Source organism: Dipodomys spectabilis, unplaced genomic scaffold, assembly GCF_019054845.1.
Source record: "Dipodomys spectabilis isolate Male_0828 unplaced genomic scaffold, ASM1905484v1 ptg000483l, whole genome shotgun sequence".
NCBI lineage: Eukaryota > Metazoa > Chordata > Mammalia > Rodentia > Heteromyidae > Dipodomys > Dipodomys spectabilis.
In genome coordinates this window covers 2,867,315-2,873,903 of record NW_024871160.1, presented here as the reverse complement: position 1 = coordinate 2,873,903, position 6,589 = coordinate 2,867,315, and the positions used below count along the sequence as shown (strand labels likewise).

General features: G+C 37.5%; 1 non-coding gene across 1 annotated transcript; it reads left to right on the top strand.

The window, feature by feature from the left end:
- The first annotated feature begins 6,118 nt into the window (after positions 1–6,118).
- LOC122098647 lies at positions 6,119–6,225 on the top strand. The gene has a single exon (XR_006145765.1). It is a non-coding gene; the product is annotated as a U6 spliceosomal RNA (small nuclear RNA).
- Positions 6,226–6,589: the final 364 nt, after the last annotated feature.

Sequence of the window (6,589 nt, the reverse complement as noted above, 5' to 3'; positions counted from 1 at the left end):
CGCCCATGATCTTCCTGTTTTGATCTTTGGTTTGCCTCCTCTCTCTCCCTATCATGCTCACACAGAGTCCTTTGCAGGTTTTCAATCTTTTTATTTACTATGTTTTCCATTAGTGTTTGTAGAGCTTCTTGGGAGCTCTCCTCTGGATTATTCATTATCTGTTCTGTCCACTGATTATCATGAGTGGCAGTTGAGATACCCGGACTTGCCATTTTTCTTGTGTTTCTCCAGCTTATTCTGCCCATTTGGGATGAGAGTAACACCAGTTTGGTGCTAGAAAACTGTCTTAAGGTAAGCATCAACAAAGTCTGTAGTTTCACAGTCAAAAGCCTGCAGATATAATTTAGTTCAACAGATATATTTTTCAACATCAAACAACTATGTATTAATAGGCTATGAACCGCAAAGAAGAATTTGGCAAACCAGAAATTATTAGGTTTAGCAAGAGGTGTGGGTATAAATAGGAATAAAGGGATGTGGAAAGGTAGAGGGAGAGCTACTTAGTCCTAATCGCAAATAAGGAAATAGGTTCGATAGAATGATAGTAGAGACCGGGAAAAAAAAGAAAGAGAAAAAACAGACAAGCAAAAATAGTAAAACAAAAATTAAAAATTAAAAAGTGAAACACTTAAAAATGATGTAAATTAAAAACGTAATATTCAGAGAAGGACAGGAATAGGATAACAGAAGGGGAGGGATAGAAAGGAGACGTGAAAAGTTAAAAAATAAGAATGCTTAAAATTTTATATAGGTATATAGAGGTAGTACGGCTATTAAGGAATTTAAGTCTAAGAGGTTTTGAATTCAGTAATAAATTTCTGGATTAAGTGTGTATACAATGGGGGATAAGGTCTAATAATAGACTACAGGTATATCTGAGAATGAGCAGAACAGCGATTAAATCATGCAAAGAAGAACGAAAGAGAAGAAAAAGTGAAAAGAATGAAAAAGAAAGGAAAAAAGGGTCAAAAGGTCAGTAGAGCTAAACAAAAATGAAAAATAAGCACACACATAAAAAAATTAGAAGAGGAAGAAAAAGTTAATAGAAAACAATTTTTTAAAGTTAATTATTAAAAATTAAAAATTTTCTTAATAGAGACCCAGAAACACAAAAATTTTTTTAAAAGGTTGGACAAACTTGATTGCATGCAATTGCAGAGCTTCTGCCTGGCAAAGGACATAGCTAACAAGATCACTAGAAAGCCCACGGATTGGGAGAAGTTCTTCACTAGCCATAAAACGGCCAAGGGTCTCATATCTAAAATATACTTGGAACTCAAAAAATTAAATTCCCCAACAACAAATCCTCAAAGAAACAACTGCCCAATAAATAAGTGGGCTAAAGGCTTAAAGAGAAACTTCTCTGAAGAAGAAAGAAGGATGGCCAATATACACATGAAGAAATGCTCAACCTCCCTAGCCATAAAAGAAATGCAAATCAAAACAACGTTAAGATATAACCTCACCCCAGTGAGAATGGCAAAAATCAAGAACTCTAACAACAACAGATGCTGGATGGGATGTACACAAAAGGGAACCTTACTTCATTGTTGGTGGGAGTGTAAACTTGTTCAACCACATTGGAAAGTAGTATGGAGGTTCCACAAAAGACTCCACATAGAGCTCCCCTATGACCCAGCAATCTCACTTTTGGGCATTTACCCAAATGTTCATGAACAAGACCACTCTAAAGCTACCAGAACAACTTTGTTTATTGCAGCATTATTTACTATAGCTAAGATCTGGAACCAACTAAGATGCCCCTCAGTAGATGAATGGATCAAGAAAATGTGGTATATATACACAATGGAATTCTGTGCCTCCATCAGAAAGAATGACATTGCCCCATTTGTTAGGAAATGGAAAGACTTGGAAAAAATTATATTAAGTGAAGTAAGCCAAGCCCAAAGATACATAGGTCCCATGGTTTCCCTTATTTGCAATAGTTAGTATATGTATGAGTCATGCAGAAAGTTCAGATAAGTGAAGTTAGGAAAATAAACCCTAAGATACGAATTTAAATGTTTTTTTTTTCTTTCATGGATTTGTTTCTAACGCATTCATAAGATTATTTCTTTGTTGCTTTGTATGAACCTCCCCCACTGTATAACGCCGGCTTTCACTGTATTTGATTTCGATGTAATTTGTGGAGGGGAAGGGGAAAACAATTCGTTTAAATAGGGATACAGTTGGACCCTTTGCAACAATGAGAAGTACAAGTTCTCATGTCGAAAACGAACTTTACAGCTTTGGTGGGGGGGTGGGGGGAGGATTTGATGGGAGGGCAGGAGAAGGCTTGGAAGGGATGGGAAGGGGAAACAAAGGAGGTGGCCACAATGCATGATAAGAAATGTACTCATTATCATGACCATGTAATTGTAACCCCTCTGTACAGTTTTTTCACAATTAAAAAAATTAATAAAAGGTACCAAAAGAGTACTTTGCTTTTTTGGGGTGAGATGGGAAGATCCTGTATCTCCCTTGTGTCCATAACCAGTCTATTTTTGGAGTCTCTGATCTGCTTGTTGTGTTTTATTTTCCTGTAACTTGGTTGTTTTCTTAAGTCAGTTTGTTTGAGTAGGCAGAAAAATGCTTTGCTTTTCCCAGGATATTGTCATCCTCCTCCCAGGCTAGTTCAATGTGAGGGATATCTGCTTCGAGTATCCCAAAAGAGGGTGATGGCTGTTTCTTCTAATTTGGAGATGCTGTGATGGGGCTAGGTTCTGGAAAGTGTTGAGGCCTTTCAGCAAACAGTAGCTTTGCTCTGAGGGGCTAGCTTCTGAGGCAGTCACAGAGCCCAGCCAGAAGCCATTCTCAGGGTTTACTGTTACTGAATTTCAATTGATTGTCTAGGCTGTTGTAGGGAGCGGCAGCCTCTGGCTTTGTTTGCCCAGTGAAGAAAGCCACTCCTGGGGCTGGTGCATGCCTGGGCTCGGTGAATTTTCCCTGGGTGGAACTGAGCCTGGCAGTTCAGGTTAGATTCCTGTGACCTGCTAAATGACATTTTGTTTTCATTCAAGGACTGAGTTGGAGCTAGCTGCACAGCCAGGCCTTTGGCAGTATCAAAGGGGGAGATCTCTGGTAGTGGGCAGGGAGGGGTTGCCTTCCCGTGTCTGCTCCCTGAGAAGGAGTGAGGAATTCAGGCTTCTACTCACACAGGAATCTGGTTCCTGGGTCATCTCTGGCCTGCGATCTGAAGGATGAAGATGTCTGCTCCTTGTCAGTTCTTGCTGGTGTTGAGTAGAATACTCTCGCCTGCTGTGTCTGGTGCCTTTGTCCTAGACTCTCTGTGTTGCAGGTATGGCGGCTACAGCCCCCACCGCCCCCACCACAGTCGCAACCATGGCTGCTGGCAAGTGCTCAGATTTGTCTCCTTGCCTGGATATTCCCTCTCTGGTCTAACTCTCTGTACTGGGTGGCACACTTGGTGTGATTCTCTGGCTTAGGACTCTTCACTGAAGCACTAAAACTGCTTTCTATGTGAGAGCTTGTTTAGCTTCCAGCTTCTCCTCCGCTATCTTCCAGGAACCCTAAATTTAAATTTTAAATGACAAATTCTTTTCAAATCCTTTCACTCAGGCACAGGTATGGATAGATAAGTTATGTGGGCAGAATCAGAATTATTCAGAATTATTCAGAAGGTTGTAAATGGATGTTTACCGAGTTTTCTCTCAGTTGAATCAAAGATTAGACTGTCCTAATTGGAACAAGTTAGCCTTCCGAGATTTTCTGCATATAAACACTCCATCAACATTTTGACTACCAAGGTATTAGTCCCTGGTCACTTTTTTTTTGTCAGTCATGCAGGCTGAACTCTGGCCCTGGCACTGTCCCTCACCTTTTTAGCTCAAGGCTAGTGCTCTACCACTTGAGCAACTTCTGGCTCTTTTCTGCTTATGTGGTCCCGAGGAATCGAGCCCAGGGCTTCATGCATGCAAGGCAAGCACTCTACCACTGAGCCAACCTTCCGGTCCCTCCATCAACATTTTATTAGAGGATTATTCAAGATTAGGTATATATTCATTGATAGTGACTGATCATGACAGAAAGTTGAGGGAAAACCATCTACACTTCAGTAAGGTTCTGATTTGTGCTCCACAAACAGTTATGAAAGCTCTACATGAGAAATCTAGGAGCTGCATTTCTAAAAAGTCCTTGGATTGTTACATTTTCTGATATTGTCTCAATTCAAGTAGTTCTCCTTGGAGTTCCATACTATTCAATGATGCTGTATTAGCTCCTTGTTACAATTTGCAGACTGGTCTTTTTGATGAAATTTGTGCTTTTCAAAATTGCTCTCCATATTCCATCCACAAACTGCATACAAAATTTATCTGAAAAAATTTGTATCTGTTTATAGTGCATACCCTTTTAGTTTTCATTACAAACATAGAATGTAGTAAAAAATTCTCATAGCAATTATACTGCACTAGTTGTGGGCAGATTCTAATGTAAATAATATATTGTGTTCATGTAGAGTTTTTGAGTATCCAAAGTAATAAGCCTGTGGTTCTAAAATCAATACCTTACTCATATTGAGTGACAAATACAATTTCACATAAGCACAGAAGTTTTCCTTGTATCTTTTTAACATATATTTTACTATAAATACTGTACAGAGGGGTTACAGTTACATAAGTAAGGAAATGAGTATATTTCTTATCAAGCATTGTTACCTCCTCCTTTGTTTTTCCCCTACCAGCCCTTCCCTTCACACCTCTCCACCTCCCCCTTTCACCCATCCTCTAGTAGAATGTCTTGTATATTTCACTGTTAAATAGGTCAACCAGTATCATTATATCTTAAATGAAGAAATGCTGGCTTGATTTATGCTGATTCTGCTTGTGTAGACACATCTAAAATCACTGTCCAAGTCCAAGAGCACATAAATGAAATGCCATCATTTTTTTGTCAGTTGGTATAATTGTGTTCTACACATTTATTGACAGGTTACAAATTATTCTCAAACTTTAAAACATTAAAAATACTTTCTTTTTCTTTCTTATTTTCTTGGCCAGGAAATCAGCAAGACCTCAGTCAGCATTTCTCACATAGGAATTTACACATGGGTTAGTTAAAATTATATGTAGAGTCCAGATTTCTGAGGACTCACTCATCTGCCTAGGAATTCATGTTGGAAAAAGAGCTTAAGTAAGGATGCCATTTAAACCCTTATAACTTTACTCTTTACCAGGGTATTCTCCTGCTACTTTGGTTGTTGAGAGTGTCTACAAGAGTAAGCATTCCCTGAGGAGCAGGGAGACACCATATGACTTATACTTACTGAGATTTCCAAGTGACTTGCTATCACTTGTACTGCATTTTGTAAGTCAAATCTCTCTAAAAATTCCTGTTTTAAGATAAGAGGAGTGGTAAATGAACTCTTAGGGACAAATACATCTTCAACATTTATTGTTCCAAGTATTCCGTTTAAGGTATATTCAACAACTCGTGAAACTTGTGTTGGCTGTAATTATGTGTCTTTCTCCATGTGTGCATGTATACATGTGTATATGTATGTGTGTGAATAGTAACATACATGTGTACATTATGGCTTATATCATCATTTATTCCTTGCTAACATATAAAGTAAGGAATCCCTAAAGTTTTAACAGAAACTGTGTAGTTAAAATCTTAACTCTTAAATCTTCTTCTTTACACAAAGACTTTGCAACTTCTCATTAATAAAGTTTCCATAAACTCTGAAATGTACATACTTAGTACTTAATATCTGCTACCATAAATCTTAAATACTTTACAGAAAAGTTTTATACCTGGCAAACAGTCCTATTTTTGGCATATATAAGCAAAATCCCAAAATTAAGCATATTTAAAACATTAAAACGTTTAACAAAACTTAACATTTGCTTCAATGTTCATTTTGACAGTGCCTTGTATAGAATAATTGAATTCTTCCTCCTACACATCTCTTGAACTACAAATATCTGGAATTATTTTGTTTTTGACATGTCTATCTTGATTTTATTCTTAAATGTGTGCTTATGTAAGAAATACATGATTCTAAAATTTCACAACTGTTCTTTTGAACTTGCTTTTTGTTGTATTGTCTAGTTTAATGAAATCAATAAAATTATGTTTTATATATAAAAAATGTTCTGTGCTCAAATTAGCATCATATACACTAACATTGTATTTATACAGAGAAGAATAGCATGCACCCTGTACAAGGATGACATGCAAATTCTTGGAACCTTCCATATTTTTACAACAACAGATGCTGAAAGGTATGTGGCCACAAAGGAACCATACTGCATTCTTGGTGGAGTATAAACTTGTTCAACTACTTTGGAAAGCAGTATGGAGGTTCCTCAGAAGACTCCACATAAAACTCCCCTATGACACAGTAATCCCACTTTTGGGGATTTACCCAAATGATCATGAACAAGACCATACTAAAACTACCAACACAACTATGATTATTGCAACATTATTTATGATAGCTAAGATATGGAACCAACCCAGATGCCCCCATTAGATGAATGGATCAAGAAAATGTGGTATATATACACAATGGAATTCGATGTCTCCATCAGAAAGAATGATATTTCCCAATTTGTTAGGAAACAGA